Here is a 21243-nt window from a genome sequence, read left to right as displayed (position 1 = left end):
GGACCTTTCCTTCTCAGGGTCACAACCACCCCCCTGCCCACCACGGTTAATGGCAAGCCTCTTCATTAAGACCCCCAGGCTCTAAAATCAGCCAAACATGGGCTGGAACCCCAGCCCTGCTACTCACCAGCTGTGTGACACTGGGCTAGTTTAACCTACAAACTTCACTCTTTTCACTTGTAAATGGGGAATGATACAGTTATTGCTAGGCTGAAGTGAGGGCATGCCAGTAAAGCTCTAGGCATGCTGCCTGGCACACAGTAAGTGCTCGATACATGCTAGGCTGCTGTTCTCTTGACTTTTATTATTCTCATCATCACTATTACCGCCACTCCCAATTGCTACTTTTACAATAAATATCAAAGTTACCTAAGCAGAAATTTGTTAAAGTGACTGTATATACAACGCTATACAATATTGTATGCGCCGTGCGTTCTCTGGGGCTATAAGGAAATGGTATATCCCCCCAAATTAATAGATGTGAACAAGTCCGTTAATCTCTTTAAGCCTACGTTTCCTCATCTGAAAAGGAGAAAAGTTGGATGAACTGACAGATAATGTCTCTTAATGCTGTCTCTAAGAATAAGGCTGATAAACCTTCATGCTGATTTCAACCTCCATAATACCCTGTAAAGATGGGACCCATCCGACAGGTTTCCAAACTGGCACTGTTTGTTGAAAATTATGTTTCTAGTGAAAAGCATCCCTGTTCTCATAAAAGCCAGGTTGGTCTTTATTCCTTAACCCATTTCCTGAAGCTTATCCTGTGAGATAAGGATTTTTATGTCAAAGAAATGAGTGACATCCGGGAAAAGTAAAAATAAACTCGACACCTTTTCTCAACTTCAGAAAAGTCAAACATCGGAAAGCCTAAACCTTCCAAGTATTAACATAATTAGGGGAAAAGGCAAGGTAGGGCAAGCTTGAAATTTCCAGAGACCACATGATGATTGTTTGACAATTTTGAGTTACATTTCTATTTTCTATCGCAAGAGAGAGACAGAGGGTGGGTTTCATTTTGCAACTTTGCCGCCAGACTTACTTGAACCAATTTCCTTTCATAGTTTGCACAAAATGACATCTCTTCTAGTACAAGAAAACCTCAGCTGGTAAACAGGCGTGCTCACTTAGCACATCTGGATTAAAACACTATTTTAAAATCTTATCCAAAGAGTCTTATGACCTGTGAGCGCAGCATTCACCTCATAAGAGAATATACTGCAGGAGGAGCTTTCATCACTGAATTCCCAGGACGAAAATCTGACTTGATGGTGAGAACCATCCACCCAAAGAACTGTCACTTTGTTCCAATTTGGTCAAATGTTCATTATCGGAGAGCGATTGACACACATCCCTGAAGAGGACTTTTAGCAGGATAAACCTGGAATGGCAGGGACTTCCCTCGTGGTCCAGTGGTTAAGAATCTGCCTTCCAATGCAGGGGACGCAAGTTCAATTCCTGGTCGGGGAACTAAGATCCCACATGCTGTGCTCAGCTAAGCCTGCGTGCTGCAACTACCGGGCCTGCGCACTCTAGAGCCCAGGCACCACAACTAGAGAGCCCGCGTGCTGTAACTACTGAGGCTGCGTGCTCTGGAGCCTGCGTGCCACAACTAGAGAGAAGCCCGTGCACCACAACGAAGAGCCCGTGTGCTGCAAGTGAGACCCGATGCAGCCAAATTAAAAAAAAAAAAAAAATCCTGTTAAAAAAAACCCAAAAATACCTAGAATGGCAGAGACCACTTACTGCCTGCTCATCTCTTTTTCACTTTTTCTTTGACAGAACAATCCACATTTTAGTCACCCTCAGAGAACGTGAATAGATCCCAAGTGGTCCAAGCCAATCATGGTAATTCAGGTCCCATAACTCGATGAGGGGTGTGACCCCTTCTGCCTAGCAAGACACTATAAAGGTGCAGTCTCTTCTAGGCCTTCTAGGAAAGCGTTTGTTACACTAATACGGAGACAAGGAGATTATGCCTTGCTGCCGTCTCTGGAGGCTGTCATGTCTAGATGTGATGCCAGGATCTTCGGACCACGAAGAGACCAAGCAAACATGCTAAGGATGACCAAGGAGAACCTGAGTCCTTGACAAGAATACTGAGCTGCTCAACTCACTAACCTGGGAATCACCTAGTCTTTATCCCTAAGACAACATGTTTAAGCTGTTTTAATTTGAAAGTTCTACCACCTATAGCTGAAGATACCTCAAGTAATAGAGTTGGACCAGTGGAAAAATATAAGAGAAAAATCTACTTGTTCATTACACAAGTTCTCCAACAGTCATTCAGAACTGGACTGTCCTGCCTCACCCAAATGGTGAGATGTAAAAAGAACAAGTTTTAAAAATCGTGTAATTTGAACAACTTGGACCTCTATCACTGAGGAGGGAGCTTTTTCAACTGACCTGGATACTTCCACAGCAAGCCTTCTAAACTACATGCAGATATGCTAAGAGTCAAAAAACAATTAGTAACTATACAATCTGTTAAAAAAAAAAAAAAAAGCCAGGTATGACTATTATTAGAAATAAAAGTTCAAGATCATGGCCTGGGTTTCCAAAGTTTAAAAATTCCTCAGGTGTTTAAAGCAAAACTGATGATTAACAGATTTTCATCAATTCTACTCAAGTAGAACAAGCACTGAAATGTCTTCTAATGCGAAATCTGTTGTATTAAAAAAAAAAAATCCCCCAAAGCAAGTCTTATTTATCTGCCAGACGTTATTCAGAAAACTATACATATTAAAGCATAAACCTATTTCATCGTTGGAAATGTGCTTTCGTGACAATGTTTACACCTCAGCCAACCTTCCTTCAGTCTGCTTTCTGCCTTCTGAACGTAAACATTCAATGAACAGCTTAGCCTTTAAAACCTCGACTACTACTCCCCTTGCTTAAATATTAACAGAGGGCCTCACAGGCGTCAGGCACTGCACTAGGGCAACAGCTACAAAGATGGAGCCGTGGCCTCTAGGGAGTACATGTTCTTACGGTAGAGACAGCCTCAGAAATAAAATTAAATAATAAACACTAACAGCAAGCTGTCATAAAGAAAATTAAAGCTCCTGACTAATGCTAATAAGGGAATAAGTGGCAAAAGGAAACAACGGGTGGCTAAAGCAGCTTTACTTTCAATGAAAATGAAGCAAGGCCTCTTTGACAGGCAGCGTCCAAGCTGCGATGTTAGGGACAAGAAGAAACCCACCAAGGGAAGAGCCGTGTGAAGCCAGGCGTCAAAGAGAAATGGATGCTGGAAGCCACAAAACCTCAGTGATCTCATCTGTAAAATGGTGCACATCATCTCTAACTGGTTTATCTCCCAGGAGCTGGTTATAATTAAAGAAAAAAAAAAAAAGTCGTCTTTTTTACAATTCAAGGTTAAAGGTGCTACGAGCAACAAATGTCCTTATTATTAATCTTCCCTTGGAAACGCAGGAGTCTTTAGTTGCTCCAAAAATACACACCCATTGCTGTCTTGGGTTTCATACTGCATCTCTGAAGCAGTAAATTCAAACCAGTTTTGACTGGAGCAGTTTTATAGCCTTGGAGATAGCTGGAGATCCAGAGGGCTCTCTCTCCAGGCAGAGCTGAAAATGACTCTCCAGCAGAATTTTGGTAAATGCATGTCATTACTATAATGACCAACACAATGACACTGCAAAACTACCTTCGACACAGTCACCCAAGTGAGAAAGAGCCATCAGTGGCAGGCGGAGGATCCCCGGCGCAACTCATTTGATATGGTGACACGTGGCAGCAAAGGCAGCTAGGAATTTGCTGGCCGACGGCCAAATCCCGTTTGTGGCATACTCTTTTTACAGCCCTACCTCCTTAGGCATGATATCTGCCACACAATTACGTCAAAATTAAATAATCAGCCACAGCGCTACGAGAAAGTAAAATCCTGTGATTAAAACGAGTGACAAACCTTTTAAGAAGCACAGGCCCTTACGCTGACACTGTTTCTATTTCGTTGGGGTAAGCCAGACCTGCAGTTTTTCAAAGAGCTTTGCACTGCAACAGGGGGCAGGTCACAGAAATTAAGAGAGCTCAGCTAAAATTCCTGTTCAGCCCCGGATCCCTGAGGATGGAGGTATCATTACTCCCCCACTTCCAGATGAAAAACTGAGGTTCTACGGAGTAAAAAGACTTGTCCAAGGTGAGCGCTGCCGCTGAAATCTGAATCAAGCTCATCTGATCCCAAATCACGTACCCTTTTTCCTTCATCACACGGCCTCACCTGGTGAATTGTGTTCTGGTCTGTATTCCTTGATCCAACAGGAGTCCTAAGACTTTTTTTTTTTTTGCAGCTCCTTCATAAGAATGTCAGGCCCTCAAGATGAACAAGAGGAACCTGGAGACTGCCTCATGAAATGAAGCCTGAGCTTCTCTCCAAACAGCCTCCGGGGAACCTTAGCACAAGCAGGTTACTGATCCTTCGTGGCGGGGAGTGGAGGGCACCTCATCCTTGCATGATGGGACATATTCCTGCCTCTTGGGTGCCACGTTTTTCCAAGCCTCTAGGCTTCTACGCCGATAAGTCCCACAGCTGGAAATGCCCTTTTCTTCTCTGCTCTCTCTACCAAGGCTGCTCCCTCCTCGGTGAAGCCCTCCGAGAAGTTCCACCCACTCCCCACACCACCACACTTGGGGACCTCAAGGGTTGATCCCCTTCCTCATTGGACTGGGACTTCTCCAGGCAGGACCTGAGCTTACATTTCTTTTCCTTCCCAGTACGGAGCACAGTGCCTTCAAGTATCAAGTCGAAACAGATACTCATTGAGCCCCATGCCAGGTACTGGGCTGGGGGTGGCCGTGGTGGAGATAAGGGACTCCCAGGAGGTTGAGAGAAGGGTTTCTGAGTGACCCGACATCTACCCTCTGAGTCACCCTGCCTATCTCTTAAACACTGTGCCCTGCTTTCCTCATCTGTCAATGGGGAGGACAGTCCTGGTCAGGCCCCCAGAGCTGCTGTCAGGAAGACGGGCAGAGAAGGCCAGGAGTCACTGACGCCTGGAGAGGCTGAGAACACAATGGATGCTAGCTTATCACTTTCTGTTCCCCACCACCGCCACTTCATTTACTTCCAGGCACTTAAGACCCAGCTGACACGCTTTGTATCTGACTTGACTTACTGCTACGCTCTGACCTACTAGGATGTAAGCCCCCTGAGGACAGGACTCTTGTTTTCGTTGCTGCTGGGTGCTGGCACTGAGGATAGTAACTAGCAGGGAGAAGGCCTCAAGTATTTCTTGAACGGATGAACGAGCACACGAATAAGTGAATGAACAACTAAATAAACAAACACTGGCTGACCGACTCATGGAGCATACAGCACCTAGAAGAGCCCGGGAACGTTAACAAAATGGAAGACTCCGACTTGATATTTTACGGCAATAATTACAGGGATATTTCCTTTTTCACGCTAGTCACAGAGTAAAGGCTGCACACGCATTAAATTCCTGGAAAAGAAGTGACGGTTGATTTCACGCTGGGTGGCACAGGAGTCCTCACATCTGTACCTTACCTGTCCCCAGACTCCAGTATATAATGAATGGTGCGTGAACCCACACGCTCATCGCCGACAGATCTCTGCTTTTAACAAAGCCCTCCGGAAAAGGAGGAGTCCTCTGGAAGGAAATCTTTCACTCCAGGAGGCCAGCTGCCTAGATTCGGGTTTCCTCAAAGGCTAGTCTTTGACCAGAGCCTTCCTATCCACAAGGAGGCATCGGTGGAGGCCAGCGGGAGGCTCCACCCATCCAAGTGGCAATGGTATGAAGTTAAGAGGAAGAGGAAGTAGAGGGGAGGAAAGCCCCAGGAAAGAAGACCTCAAGCTTCATAATCCCTCTCTGGACCCACACCTTCCGAGACATTCCTAAAGTCTCTTAAGGTGCTTGCTTTGTTCTCACCCTTAACATCCTATAAGTGCATTTGTGCCTGTTTTCTCAGATCCACCCGGCTGGGGGCAGTAAGAAAACTTACGCAGAGTCCAAGATACAGGTCCTGATTTTTACCGTCATCAGAGTCACCTCTTCTACTTGCACAAAAACCCTAAATTAAAAAGCAACACTTACTCCATCCAAGGTATGGACTGAGTTTTTCAAGATTCCCTTTTCTCCAAGCAGATCTTCACTATCACTTTACTCAAAATGAAATTAAGATATTTCACGTTAAGTGTACACATACCCACAATCCCAGTTCTCCAGCAAACTTTCTGCACTATATCACGTACAAACCAAAATGCTCTGGAGTGCTTTTACTTTTCCTATGGCTAAAAGGTCTTTGTATCCCTTTCGTCTCGATATCCAGTGGTGAGAAAAGTGATTTATCACCTGCCACGGTAGCTACGCAGTATTCCCACCATAAATCGTCCTCTGTGACAAAACACTTATCTTCAAAAACAGATAGCATCAACCATTACTGCTTTTTATGTCAATGTCCCTTTTATTTAAGAATGACTCTGTTTTCCTTATAAATCCTTAAACATATTAGTAGAAGACTCATTCGTAGCAAATGCCTTCAGCGAGGAGCAGTCCAGCTGAAGCGGCGCTCTCGCTTCTAAGCAAAGGCGAAATCCCTAAGCAAGCAAGTGCCACAGGGGCTCGGCCAAAGTGCATTTTTCAAAGACCAGTGCCACTGGGTTGAAGTCAGCTCCAGAGGGCCGCGTGCCTTTTCAATCAAAGCCACAGCTGCCCCAGCGAGAGCCCTGCCCTGGAAAAAGGGCCGGAGGCCTCTATCTCTAAGAGCAGGTGGTCTCCCACCTCATCAACAGAGCTCATCTCACTCGGTGGCCCAGAACCCAGAGAGCAGAGGCGGCACCCTGAAAGCTGACAGGGACACACACACTTCCCGAAGAGACAGGGATGTACCATCCCCATCCTGCACTGAGACAGGGCAGGACGAGAAGTGGAACAGGGGCTTTTAGGTCTGGGGAAAGTGTCCCAGGCAATTTAGTACCTATTGTGAGCCAGGGACAACGGGACGGTTTTCGGAAAACTAAGCAGGTTTGTGTCAACAGAATTTTGACTCATACGGAAAAAAGATGTCAAGAATCGCTTCACTTAACATCTTCCTTACACAGAGAGGCGAGCTGGAGTCAGGTCTCCAAAGGAAGTCTCTCTTTTCAAACCCGATGATCACAACAATAAAAACAACACATCCAATCTGTTTGCTCACAGCTGTGTGTTTTCTAACTTTTGACCGATTTCATGGGTGGTCACATGGATTGTCTTCCTCGACCTCTTATCCCTCTTTCAAACATTTTAATCAGTTCTTCCCGAGGATCAAAGTCCATGTGGTCAAACTGCGAGTTTTGCTAACTCCTAACTCCGCTGGGTGGAAATCCAATGCTATGTTTTCTTCCAGGAGACTCTGGTTGAGTCGAGGAAAGAAAAGAAGTGATGGATCAATTCACCACAACACTCAGAAATATCATGAACTTCCCTCTGTTCCCTGGAGTGTACCTCCAGACCTCACATGGATGGCAGGGAATCAAGCTCTCTGCTGATCTCTATGGCAACAACCCCCATAAACACACTGTACATTCCGGCTGTGAGAGTGCGTATAATTCAGCCACAGCCGAATTATGGCGCCCCGGTTACAGGCGCACCGGAGTCACTGCAAGCAGTAGGACAGAAGTATTAAAAGGAGCCACTCATCAGGAACTAATAAAAAAAAAAAAAAATCACACCAATCCAAGAGCGGTCGGGCAAAGCGGGAGACGCTTGATTTTGCAAAAGCCCCCTCCACAGCTTTCTGATACCAATGCGGATTCCTTCCTGAGAAAACACTACATATATTCTGCTTGGATTTCAACAGTTTAAGGAGAAACGCGGAAAAACTTCCGGAGCTTTGAAAGGACAGTTCCGAAACCTTTCATGCTGGAGACCTCGGATAAACCAAAAAAATGCCACAAGCTCATCAGCAAAAGGGAGGTTTTCAGCTCTCCTTTGGTGTCCACAGTGTGTCCCTGGAACTGTGGCTTATCTCAAAGGCTAGAGCAAAATACAGAGCTTGCTGATCTGTTGGCTGGAAACCAGCAGCGGCTTGTACAAACGCGGAGCTGTCTTCCTCGCCCCAAAAGTCTCTTTGAGGTCCGAAGGTGACCATCTCCTGCAGTACAAGAACCCAGAGCAGACAGCTAGGCATGATCTCCAGGGCCTTCAGTGGCCAGGGAAGGACAAGAGTGTGTACGATGCACCCCAGGATTGGGTGCTTTTATTACAAGGTGTAGCAAGTGACAATCTGGAATGCTGGAGCCCCGGAGCACCAGGAGAGAACGTAAGGGACAGACTGGTCTCTGAGATGAAATCTAGCCACAAAGCCAGACCTACACATCAGAAGCAGTGCTTTCTACCAGAGGTGAGCACACCACAGCCTGCAAGCCAAACCTGGCCCACCACCTGTTGCTTTTGTTTCGTTTCAACGAAGTTTCACTGGAACCTAGCCACATGCATCTTTTTACACACTGTCTGTGGCTGTTTAAACACTAAGATATTGTTGTGTTGATTAGTTTCAAGGAACTATATGGCCCCCAAAGCTGAAAATATTTACTATCTGGCCCTTTACAGAGCGTAAACCCCTGTTCAATGAGAAAATGTCAATGTTATGGGCCATTTTCAGTTTTCCAAATCTACACAGGCCCTCCAAAATTACCTTTTATCAGGCTTCTTAATAAGCCAAAAAATATACAGTTTACCCCTCCGAGCCACGGGTCATTACCACAGTAGGCCCTCAAATTCACCCATGCTGTGACACTTTTAAAAAATCACAGCAAATAGCGAAGGGTGTTTCCACCCCACTCAAGACAAGCCGTTCACTCCTGCCTTGCCATGAATGCACACTTCTGGCTGCCAGGAAGAGTGTGTAGCTGTACTCTCAGCACAACCTCTGGACCTGAGCAGTTTGCAGGAGGCAAGAAGGCCTGGAATTAAAAGGGCAAATACCCGTTACTCTACCATCACAAGAGAAGTAACAGTTGTCAGGATTAACGAGCTGGCTCTAGCCCTGTCCGATATTTGACACTCAGCCTCTAAAGGAAAAAAACTGTCCAACATTAATTACCTTCTAGGACTCAAGGCCGTCCTCTAAGTACATTCTAACCCCCATACTCAGAGCCTCTTCACTGCTAATCTCCCCATGGAGAAAACCTGCCCCAGGGTAGAAGTGCCTTCTTGGCTAAAGCTGGATAAGCTTCTAAAACCCAAAAGAGTATGCACTTGACCATGTTAATTAGGCAGCAGGAGGCTGTGGAGCTGAGAAATCCTTCTCAACTCAGCCTCCTTCCCCGACGCTTCTTCCAAAACAGAAAGAAAATCAATGAGTTCAGTCAAACAAGCACACTGATGACTGCAAAACAGCCAAAAGGGAGAAACCAACATTGACTCAACGTAAGAGACAGGAAGGCGGTTTTTAAAACGAATTCGGGTTTCTTTTTTTTTTTTTTTCCAGTTTAGTATTTTTTTTTAATCGATGATATTCTGTGTGTGAGACAGTCCAGTAATACAGTTCAGAGCATGTTTTTTTCTCTATGGCTGAAGTGCCTTCTTTGGACCTTGACTTTGCATCTGACGTGGCACGAATCTTTTTCATTTCTTCCCACACACATCTTTGATTTTATGGTCTTCAAGCATGACTTTCTCCACACTGGGTCCAAGAGTTGAAAATGTCATTTTTAGCAAGCAAATTTTCAAGGTTTCCTGTTTCTCCTTCCCGCACCTAGCCCGTTTCTAACTCTGGCAGTTCAGTCCTCGCTGAACAATGGCTTCATTTACAACACAAGTCCTATTGGGACAGCTGTCAAATACAACTGAGTTTTCTACCTCTCAGCTTCCCAAAGAGCTAGGTTGTCACTCCTTTGAAGTGTGGGACAAGAGAGCAAAGTGATGGTTTTTTAAAGAAAGGCGGAAAAAAGTTAATAAGTTAACACACAGAAAATCTCCAAGCTCTGAAGGATTTCATCTTTATCGCAAAAACCAGTACTTCTGTAATTCGACATGATCGCCTATGAAAACAATGAACACAATCAGCATTATACTGTACTTAAAAGAACGGGGTTTATAGTTACACACGTAATTCTTGAGATGGCTCACAAACGACTACAGAGCGAATACAATATGTGTGCTGTTCACAGATCACAAAGGTGCCTAGAACCTTCTGGAAAAGCCATCCTCGCAAGACCAACTCGAGTGTAACACCTTATACCGCCAAGAGTGCTTGGAGATCCCATTTCTAAGGCAAGTCCTCTTTCCCAACTAACATCGGTGACAAGCTCAAGGAAGAGCCACACAAGAAGTTGCTCCTAGAATGTTCGTCTCATCTTTTTCTCCCAGAAATCTAACACAGTGACTTTCTCAAGGAGACACTTGAGAAATGGCACTCAGGTCTAATGGAAAACTAACCATCAAACTTGATCACGCTGACAGGTGGGCCAAAACTGGGACGTGTGTTTAAAAGACAAAGCGTTTACAGAAGCACAAGAACTTTATAAGAAGAAGTTCAGAATGAAGAAACGCAAGAGCATGTGACAAAACACACAGTGCTGCGTTCGTGCACCTTGACAGTAAAGCCTGGTTCCAGCCCGGCTCTGCCACCCATCAGAGGGTAGGACGGGGGGGAGCAGGTCCTCCAGCGCGACATGGCTCCGTTTTCTCACTACACAAGGAGGAGACTGAATGAACTGGTCTCTAAGGATCAACCTACTGTTTCTACAATTCTCTTTGTATGTTGATCAAAATCAGTTTCTGTATCCTAACTCTGCAGCAATGCTCTTAAATGTATGTTTGACTGCCAAGAACACTTAAAGAGTGATGTAATCTGAAAGTTAGGGTGAAATATTAGAGAGAAGGGCATCATGATGAAGAAGGAAGGGAGGGAAGAAAAGGAGAGAAAATCCCAACTAAGTCACCTTTAGGTATCTTGCTATCATTCTGCAAGGAATAACTGTATGTCCTTTAGAAGAAATTACACATGTGTGTATACCCCCACACATACACAGGTGCACACACTGGGGTAGGGAGCCACCTATTTCCTGCCAAAATCATTTCTTTACCGCACCCTGCCACCCACCCCAAACTGGGGAATTGAGCTCTATCAGGTGTTAAGGACAGATGAACCAAGTCCAAAGTGAGAATGATTAAAATAATGCAGTTGACATACCTGACGAGAGGAGTTACCAAAGCCACTGAAAAATAAAGCTGATTAAAAGGACAGTCCCCTACCTAAATAACTGATACAGGCTGAGCCAAACTGCATCCTCCAGATCTGAGCTGCGTTTTGCCCCCACCACCCATCTACAAGTCAAGACAGCTGCATATCTTTTCCGATGCGGTGTGCCAGACAACGATGCCACAGCCCTGGCTCTTAGCAGGAACTTTCCATGTGCCTTTCTCTGAATGTAAAAATAAATAAGTGATCCAAACTACAAAAATGCAGAGAAACAAGTTTTCAGGATGATGCAAGGAGAATTCTAAGGCTCCAAAATACTAACAAATTATCTTTTCAAGATAATTTGTCAGAATACAAGCATTGACACCAAACATAAATTCCCTGAAAAGCCTGCTGAGATCATCGACCTCTAGCCTTTTATTATTTTGTGTGTTCAAGCTCACTGACTAGACATACTTGTTGATAGAAATCAAAACCTGTTTACCCCGGTTCCTGCAAAAGTGGACTTTACAGAATTGACATCTTGTTGGTGTGGGTTACTATCCGTTTAGAGCGGTAGTTAAGAGCTACAAATAAAGAAGTCAAGGTCCTAGAGATAAGTACAATTTCTAGAGAAAGCACCACGAAACTGAACTATGAGCAAAAAAAAAAAAAAAAAAATCAGGAGCGGGGAGACACAGTATAGCAGTGGAGGAGTAAGAGGTACAAACTATTAGGTATAAAATAAGCTACAAGGATCTACTGTACAAAACGGGGAATATAGGCAATATTTTATAATAACTATAAATGGAGTATAACCTTTAAAATTTGTGAATCACCCTAATATACACCTTATATAACATATACTATTGTATAACAACTATACTTCAATAAAGATAATTTTTTAAAAAGAGAAAAAGAAACAGGATAAACCAAGCACAACATGCATTTTCAAGACACCTGTCTTCGACGTGTCTCTTACTGAGGACTGCAAGGTTATCAAGACGTTCATTTTGCTGGCCTCACTTTAATCTGAAATGTAATGTGATAGTCTGGGACCTAACTCAAGTCATACTTTCCTTAAATGGAAGCACTCGCTCACACATCGTTGACGTCTCGTTCGATAGAAGGTCAATTTCCATTCATTCCTTCTGGCAAACACGGTTTCCCTGCTCTCAAAGCCCAACTGAGAGCTTAGTGTAACATCTTTCCAAAAGCATCCTTGCAGAATGAAAAATGTGGAGGAGCACGTGACTGGCCCAGGGGACTAGAAACTGTTACATGACGAACTTCTGCAGTGAGTAGGTCTCTCGGGAACATTCTGTTCACGCTCTCTTCACTCACTGACTCTTTAGATTGTAAATGGAAAGAATGCATGCAAACCCTACATGTAATCAGAGATGCAGGTGTTTACGACTACTAGGATTAAAAAACAAAAACAGGAAAACAATGTTTACAGAGCCCTTGGTGCTGGGGGAATCCATGCTAAGTGTGTTGGGTGCCGGACCCCATTAACTCCACCTGCCAGAGAGGCTGCCTTTTCCCACCCTGCTCTTTATTCCCAGGGAGGACCCCCTTTTACAGAACAGGCTAATGGGCCCCTCTGCTCAGCTGGCGTCAGTCACAGCAGAGGAGAAAAAACAAGACAAAGGAGAAAGAAGCCCTGGATATCTGTCCTCCTTGTGGAGTGGCTTCTCAACAGTAGCATGTTGCCAGAGACCAGCGCTCCTGTCTGTGCAGCCCGCTCCACAGTGCCCTCTCCTCTGGCTGCTGTACCTCCTTCCTCCCCTTCACGCCAAAGCGCGTCACAGCACTGCTCCTAGCCCAGGTTACTGCCCCATCACCTAAGTGTCCCTGACACTAGGGGTCAACAAGCAATGGCCCATGAGCCAGACCCAGCCCAAAGCCTGTTTTTGTTAATAAAGTTTTATTGGAAGCTACATCCCTTCAGGTGTGCGCTGTCCATGGCCGCTCTCACACCAGAACAGCAGAGTTAAGGAGCTCAAACAGAGGCAATGTGGCCCCAAAGCTGAAAATATTTACTATCTGGCCCTTTATGGAAAAAGTGTGCTAACCCCTGCCCTACACTCTTCCCATACTCTTGAAAAGATTCGTCTTACTAACCTCTCCTGATTTATCCCACGGCAGGTGTGCCGTCTGTTTACTCCTGGGATTCTGAATGACACTCGACGACTCCTGTGGAGTACCTTTAGTTACTATAATTATTCCCATTTCACAGAGGACAAGCAAATTTAAGATTCCTTCAGGAGGAAATATTTAGGTGAAAGGAAAAGAGAGTGGGAATGAGTTACCGGAAAAAAAAAAAGGCCAGCCAAAAATACATTTAAGGGCGGGGGGGCGGGGAGAGAATGACTGACCGCTTGGTGAAGTGTTAAAAATCTGTCAATACGTTAAGCATCTGGAGGATTTTCCTCCCTTATTTAAAAGATAAATTAAGAGCAGCCAGGAATCCAAGTTGCTTTGGCGACTGATGAGGAGCCTGCATCCCTTGCCATTTCTTGCTCTTTCCTGTTGGATATGAGAACCATTCATACTTCACTGAGCATAAAATAGAAAGATTCTGCTACAGAATTCTTAATTCGTTCATGAACGGTGGGAAAAACAATTGCATGGGTTCTTGGCGAACAGGGAGCTACATGGTTAAACACTGTCCCTCTTGGCCAGTCCCTACTCCCTAGATTTTGCAAACTAACTCAGTAGTTTGCCCCATCCCTCGGTAACATCTGAGTCATCTCTGAAGACCCAAATCTTCCAGGGCACACGGATTCTGGAAGGCCCCACTCTGTGCGGCCTGAGACCAATCAACAGCTACTAGTAGATAATAATAAATGGTCATCGATTCCATTTACCAGTTACCAGTTATTTAGCACTTTAGACATGCCAAGGCCTATGCAAACACTTCATGTTCTTTTCTTTTTTTCTTTTTTCATTTACTGACCCAACAAACTTATTTTCAAAAACACTACTGTGACTTTTATTTTTTTGGATGAGAAAATAAAGGTGAACAGGTAGTGAAAACTGGCCCAAATTTATACAGAGCCTAAACTTTAACCAGCCTTGCTGAATGAGGCACGTCGAAAACTGTCCCTGCATGAGAGGTGCTGTCACTCCTAAGAAATGAGCAACCTGCCACTGGCATTCCGACTATACCAACAGTACAACTCAGAGGTCACTTCATAAATCACGGCACCATTGTTCCTGGAGCTCCCGGTGGTTGGAAACTATTAATGTGATCCCAACCCTAAATGGACAGCTAAAATGTTTGGTCCGCGGGATCTACTATTAGGTACAGAATGTGTGTGTGTGTCGGGGGGGGGGGGGGGGGGGGGGGCATGTTTACATCATAATATTAGACTAAGCTCCTTTAGACCTGTAGAGAAAAAGTTATGTGTCATACCTCACTGGAGAAGCAATAACTCCAGATAAACTTATCCCAGAAAAGGAAGGTCCTTTCCAGCACTCTAAGTCACCATCTATCATTTTCCACGGTGTTTGATACCTCCTACCTTCAAGTCCTTATTTTGGGCAGTGCTCCTGTGGATGTTCCTTTATCCAGTTGGAAAATGGAAAGGCTGTTTTAGGACTGAGTTGATCTTGGCTGAAGGAGAATAATGATTTTCAGAGCTTTGTCTAGACACTGCAAACTTAAGAATCTTTAACAGGGGGCTCAAGCATGGGTTCCAAACAGTCTGTGTCCCATGAAATTGTGTGTGTGTGCATGAGGGAGAGAGAGGGAACGGGAGAAGATGAGAGTATGCATTTTTTGGCAAGAAAACCCAGAACTCTCATGAGATCCTTACGGGGGAGGGCGTCCTCAAGAGGAGTCCTCTCCTCTTCATGCCAGCGGCTCACACAGCCAGGTGGGCCCAGATAGAGAGGCCAGCAGGTCAGCCTGCAGCCTGTTCCTCTCCCTAACAAGCCTACAGCACTTCCCATCACTCTTTGAATGATGCCTTATTCATCAGTGACTCAAAATGACCCTGTGATGTCACTATTCCCCACAGAGTGGAATCCGACACAAAGAGGAGAGGGCTGCATTGGACTCCATCCAAATGGTGTAGCTACTCAAGTAACATGGGGCCTCTTCTGCGGCCGTTTCACCTATAAGGCAACTTCTTGACATCCAGCCTAAGACACAAAATAGGGTTTTTCTTTCATCTTAACTTCAGTATGATGAAAGAAAATGAAACAAAATATGCATATGGACCTCTTCACATACCATCTCTGTGGTTTGGTAATCCTCCATAAATGACTATGTTTTGTTACTGTTGTTATTTTTCCAGAGACTGGCTTGAATTATATCTTGCTTCGTAACAATAAAATTTACCTCAAATGAATTCTGAAATACAATACATCCACCTTTGCAGTATCCAGTCCAAAGCTTCCACATAACACATCAGAAGCAACCAGCAACTGTTTTTATTTTAGTAAAATGCCGTTTTTTTGTGGAGGGGGTACAAATTCTGGGGTTTGAGGCTTACCCAAGTATAAAATTTCAAAGTTCATACATACTCTCGTATACAGAAGAACAGGCCTATGCAAAAGAATCAGCAACATTCCTTCGGGATTCTTCTTTGTACAAAGAACCGTGTGTGTACGTGAATGAGTTATGTGCACAAGCATGTGTGTGTGTGTGTGAGTGCAAAGCGCGTGTGCGTGAGTGGCTTTCTCCCAGGCAGCTGAGTAGGCAGAGAACTGATGGTTTGCTCACTACGTTTACTAATTTCTCCTTTTTTTTTTTTTTTTTTTTGGCCGGGTCTCACTGTTGTGGCCTCTCCCGTTGTGGAGCACAGGCTCCGGATGCACAGGCTCAGCGGCCATGGCTCACGGGCCCAGCCGCTCCGCGGCACGTGGGATCTTCCCGGACCGGGGCACGAACCTGCGTCCCCCGCATCGGCAGGCGGACTCTCAACCACTGCACCACCAGGAAAGCCCCTCCCCTTTTTAAAACAAAAACAAAAAACACCCCCTGTGCCATGACCATATGTCCTTAAATATTATCTTTTACTATAGAACCCCACAATATCACCAATGAACACCCAACTATGTTACTTTAGCCTTTGAATTACTGTGACTCTGCTTTAGGAAGCTACGTCTTCCCATACCAAGCCCTGGGGTTTGTGTGGTGCGTCTGTGCGGGGGTCTGAACATGTGATCACCTGATTCTATGTATTTTATGGGAAATTTTATCTCTGATTACAAAGAAACATTTACTTATTGGGGAAAATAAAATCTCAATACTCATATGAATATATACAGCACACAATCAGCTTTTTGGAGTCCAAGGACCAGGTCCAAAGGGAACATCCACAGGGATGTTATGACGGCAATGTTGGCAGGTCCAAAAAATGCAAAATAACTGAAGGACGTATCAATACATGTGGCATCGAATAAGCCGGGGTCACATCCGTGTGATGAAATAGTATGCATTATTAAAGCTGATGAGTTATCTGCGTATCTGTCCGAGACCTGTGCATGACACAACGTAAAGAAAGCAAGCCCAAGAATGAGTACAGTAGGGTTCCACTGTGTAAACACAACGATCTAAAGAAGAAAAGAAACATCTAACATCCCGTGTGTGTGCGTGTGTTTCTTTTTCTCTCTATTCATAGAGAAGAGCATGTCCCAAGCTGAAACACGACTTACCTCAAACACAGGAGGAGGAAGAGGAGAGGAAGGTAGGTGGAGATCTGCCTTTCTGTTTTAAAACTTCTACTGTCTCAGTGATTGTAGCAACAACACATAACTTTACGATCTGGGCAGTGGTAATTCAATAAAATATGTTAGTTAAGAAGAGAACTGTCTATTTTAATAAATATTGATAAAAAAGGTCTCAGAACCTATCCCCTCCTACCCCTTCAAGTGAGGCCACTGCCGGCAACTCGCTGTGTGCAAATTCCCATTGTTCTCTATGCCTACATTAATTAAGATAACTCTTTAAAACAAAATAAATTATAAATTATATATATACAAACATACACATATATAGTTCTGTTGTATGCTTGTTCACTTAATGAGGCTTCGACCCACTTTCCATGGACATGGGATCTGGCTGGGCAGAAATGTGACATCAAGGGGAGCACACACAGTCAGATGAGGATTTGGATCCTGTCATCCTCAGCTGCCAGCTGTGAGACCCCAGATAAAGCCCTAACCTGAGTCTCAGTGGTGTCAATTCTATAGTGGGAACAAGACTACCTGCTACTGCAGGGCTGTGGAGACAATTAAATGAAATGACACATTAGGATAATGAAGTTCCCTGCTTGATATATAGCAGGTACTCAACAAATGCCAACCACCAAGAACGACGCAGTATTAAAAATGTCACTGAATACATACTGTGTACTAAAAACTCATCTAAGAGCTTCTAAAATCTTGAGACATATTAACTCATTTAATCTGCACACAATTAATGAGATAGGCACCACACTCCTCATTTCTCGGACCACAAAAGGCCAGAGACGTTAAGTAACTAGCCCAGGACTACACAGCTAATTGTATCAGAGCTGGGCTCCCAACTCAAGCAGCTAGCTTACCCTTACCCACTCCACACACTGCTGCTTAATGCTGAGATTGTGGCAGGAGTTTACGGAAGTAAGTTCTTCTGCAGGAGCATCTGTGTGGACCATGTCACAACAAATGAACTACACTAGCTAAAGCAGCCTCAGGCTAGCGGGTGATTTTCTCAGCACTGGTTCCCAGACCTTTTCACTTGGGTACACAGGTGTGCATTTACCCGGACATCCCCAACTAGCCCACCTGGGACGTGCAGCACTCTCCCCCCATCTCTCCCCGTGAGCCCAACCAATTACACTCTACAAAGGAGACCCATCAGCCAGGAGATTCTCCTTCCCCCATAAGCATTCCCAGCATCCCAAACTAAATTTAACCAAATGGAGGGAAAAAAATGGCCCATGTAAGATAGGACAAGGTGGCCTCAAGTCTGCACCCACCTGAAACACAGTCCTTCACTGGATCACCCCAGGAGTCTGCACCCCAAGGGGGCAGCCCTTGACAGTGGCCAGCCCTAGCCCAGACAAGCTAGCCCATCACCAGCATATGATGGAATGAAAGGTCTCACGGATCCTGATCAGAAGAATCCTATGACCAGCTTATTAAACATATAGGCGACCCCAATGTCATATAAAAATAACTTATTTCTAACCTGCACATCTAGCCATGTATCTACCTCTTCCAGGACTCCCCTAAATTAAAATCAAAGTGGCATTTCTGTCTCCTTAAAGGTCGAGAAGACCTCAAGTTCGAGCTCTGTCTCGTAGGTGGTCTGTAACATTAAACCATCAATTAGCTTTATATTTTCACTTCCAAGGCCACAGCAGTTCTTTTCTCTCTCTGACAAGGCCAGGACATTCCCTCTGTTTGGTGTGGTAAATGAAAAGAAAGAGAGGAAAGAAAAGAAAGAAAGGGAGGGAGGGAGGGAGGGAGGGAGGGAGGGAGGAAGGAAGGAAGGAAGGAAGGAAGGAAGGAAGGAAGGAAGGAAGGAAGGAAGGAAGGAAGGAAGGAAGAGCAGGCCATTTATAACCCAAGAGTTTGCTTCAATGCTCTTAACGAGCAGAATCTGGCATCCTTGTTACAGAGGCATCTTCTGTGAGAGCTACTGAACCTCAGGTATCTCAGGGGGGTGAAGTGAGGAAGGAGGGATAAAAAGAAGGAAAAGAGAAAAAGAGCCACTTCTGCCCAGGAAACAGGATAATGGCAGATAGACCCATTTTGTTTAGGAGTTGAACTTGACTGCCAACAACACATTTTCCTCAATTAAGACGATGGCTACATTTTCAACAGAAGTTACCAACTTTTATTTCTTAATTGGATGCTCCACTGAATGGTGTGTGTGTGTGTGGGGGGGGTGCGTGTGTGTGCGTGTGTAAGAAAACAAATAAAAACTGATTTAGGAAAAGAAGAAAAATTATTGCTATGAAAACCACCTAGTGTTTAAAAACTTTTCTTAAAGGTCCTTGAAATATGTATTTCGAGACCTCTAGAGTTATTTTGGCTTGGATTCTACTGTTACTTACAGGATGTCCTTAAAGAACATTTCATGGCAGTTCCTCCAAAGCAAATACAGATACTGTTTTGCATTCTTTCACTAATATTGTGCATTCCTGTTTGGGCACCAAGCTAAGCAAAATGTTATATTAAATGCATTCAAACATCACTGACATATGTCAACAAAAGAGGCTAATTATGCGCAGAGCTGCCCTTGATCCTTTCAACTGGTGCAAGAGAGATATCACTTATTTTTTTAAACATCCATTGAGTGAATTCTGCCATCCCACAGCCTGAAAGGTGAGAGAAACTGCATGATTTTTCGTTTTATCTCCTCCTTTGGAAACCTTTAACAAAAAATTATTTTTTCAAAATAAACTCTTTTTAATGTGAGTCCAGGCTGTGTCCACCTTTGAGAGAACATTTCACTTTAAAGCTGGCTGGCATAGCAACACACAAGCAAATGCCTGACTCTAAACCAGTTTGGTTTCCTTTCTTGGCTTAAGGGTTTAAAGGAAAAATTAAGACAGTTGCTCTGTATTAGTCTTAGCAGTTTAGAGCTTGGGAATTCATGTTTTAAAGTTTCTCCTAGCAAACGGTATTAGAAAACAGAGCAGGAACTGTCTATGAAGCCATTTCTACCTGATTTCTTCATTTTTATTCACGTTTGCATTGTTTTTAGCTTCATGTTAATTCTATGAGGACATTCATCTTTTTTAATATTTTAATTTTAATGGAGTACAGTTGACTTACAATGTTATGTTAGTGTCAGGTGTAAAGCAAAGTGATTCAGTTATACATATATTCATTTTTTTAAGATTCTTTTCTCATATAGGGTACCAAAGAATGTTAAGCAGAGTTCCCTGCGCTACACAGTAGGTCCTTTGTTGGTTATCTAAATATCTTGTGTATAGTAGTGTGTGTATGTTCATCCCAAAGCTCATTCATCTATTTTCAGCTTGTCATCTTTTCTCACTAATACAGCACAGAACGCAAATCTCAAACATTTTAGCAGAAAGATAACAGTGAAAGGGTAAAATACATCTGTTGACTACGTTGGGCTGTAAACATCATCTCACTCATCATCCTGGGTGTGATCTAGGGGCAAGAAGCAATGAAGGCCTTTCCCAAGGCCTTTGTTTAGTGCTCTAACTGTGCATTTCCCTCCAAAGGAGCCCTCGGAAAGTTCTACCACGAATTATGGCTTCACTGACAACTTGGTTTGATAAACAACAGAATTATTTCTTGGAACAGGCATAAAAATTCCATGGCAACAACAGTGACTAAACTTTCACCTAAAAACATGACAGGGCTTCCCTGGTGGCGCGGTGGTTGAGAGTCCGCCTGCCGATGCAGGGGACGCGGGTTCGTGCCCCGGTCCGGGAAGATCCCACATGCCGCGGAGCGGCTGGGCCCGTGAGCCATGGCCGCTGAGCCTGCGCGTCCGGAGCCTGTGCTCCACAACGGGAGAGGCCACAACAGTGAGAGGCCTGCGTACTGAAAACAAACAAACAAACAAACAAAAAACAAAACATGACACATTCAAAATAAAAGGGGGTGAAGGCATCTTCCAGAACTTAGTTGCTCTTGATTTTATGTTGTTAAACGTGGGTCCTACAGGTGTGAAGACCGAAGTCAATGAGAGGACAGAGGTGGCCAATGTCAAACATTTTCCAAATATGGTGGCAAAGCCTGCAGCTTCATAAACAAAGACCACAACTGTTAAATGAAACTCATACTCTTATCTCACAGAAACTGAGTTAACCAGAGAAGACACAACTTCCTATATCTTACTGCTAAACATGACTATAAACAATGTTTTCTTAAAATATAAAGTCTGGAATTCACAAATGTAGGAGATTTTTTTTTAAGTTTAGTTTATAAAACCTAATGTGGTATATCAAAAATTGAACTCTTGATTTTCTTATGATCTCATTATATTTATATTGCTTCCCAATAAAGGAACTCTCCTCCTGAGGTCCCCCTGGCACTAGGAGATATGTCTATTTTAAGCTGATGCTATTCCTGTATGGACAGCTGGCAGATTCCACCTGTCCGCAGGGGGTGTTG

The 21243-nt window shown here is 44.1% G+C and overlaps 1 long non-coding RNA gene across 3 annotated transcripts; it reads left to right on the top strand.

Annotated features, from left to right (window-relative positions):
* Positions 1–3787: 3787 nt before the first annotated feature.
* Positions 3788–16923, top strand: LOC114485244 (uncharacterized). 3 transcript variants are annotated; one of them, XR_003678731.1, is made up of 4 exons: positions 3788–4159; positions 4311–4426; positions 4735–4795; positions 5950–7612. It is a non-coding gene; the product is annotated as an uncharacterized lncRNA (long non-coding RNA). The 3 variants fall into 3 exon arrangements; XR_003678730.1 differs by lacking the exon at positions 5950–7612 and adding an exon at positions 16779–16923 and having other exon boundaries at positions 4311–4795; XR_003678729.1 differs by having other exon boundaries at positions 4311–4795.
* Positions 16924–21243: the final 4320 nt, after the last annotated feature.

Source organism: Physeter macrocephalus, unplaced genomic scaffold, assembly GCF_002837175.3.
Source record: "Physeter macrocephalus isolate SW-GA unplaced genomic scaffold, ASM283717v5 random_849, whole genome shotgun sequence".
Taxonomy (NCBI): Eukaryota; Metazoa; Chordata; class Mammalia; order Artiodactyla; family Physeteridae; genus Physeter; species Physeter macrocephalus.
The sequence above is the reverse complement of the archived record's forward strand: the minus strand, read 5'-3'. Positions and strand labels throughout refer to the sequence as shown.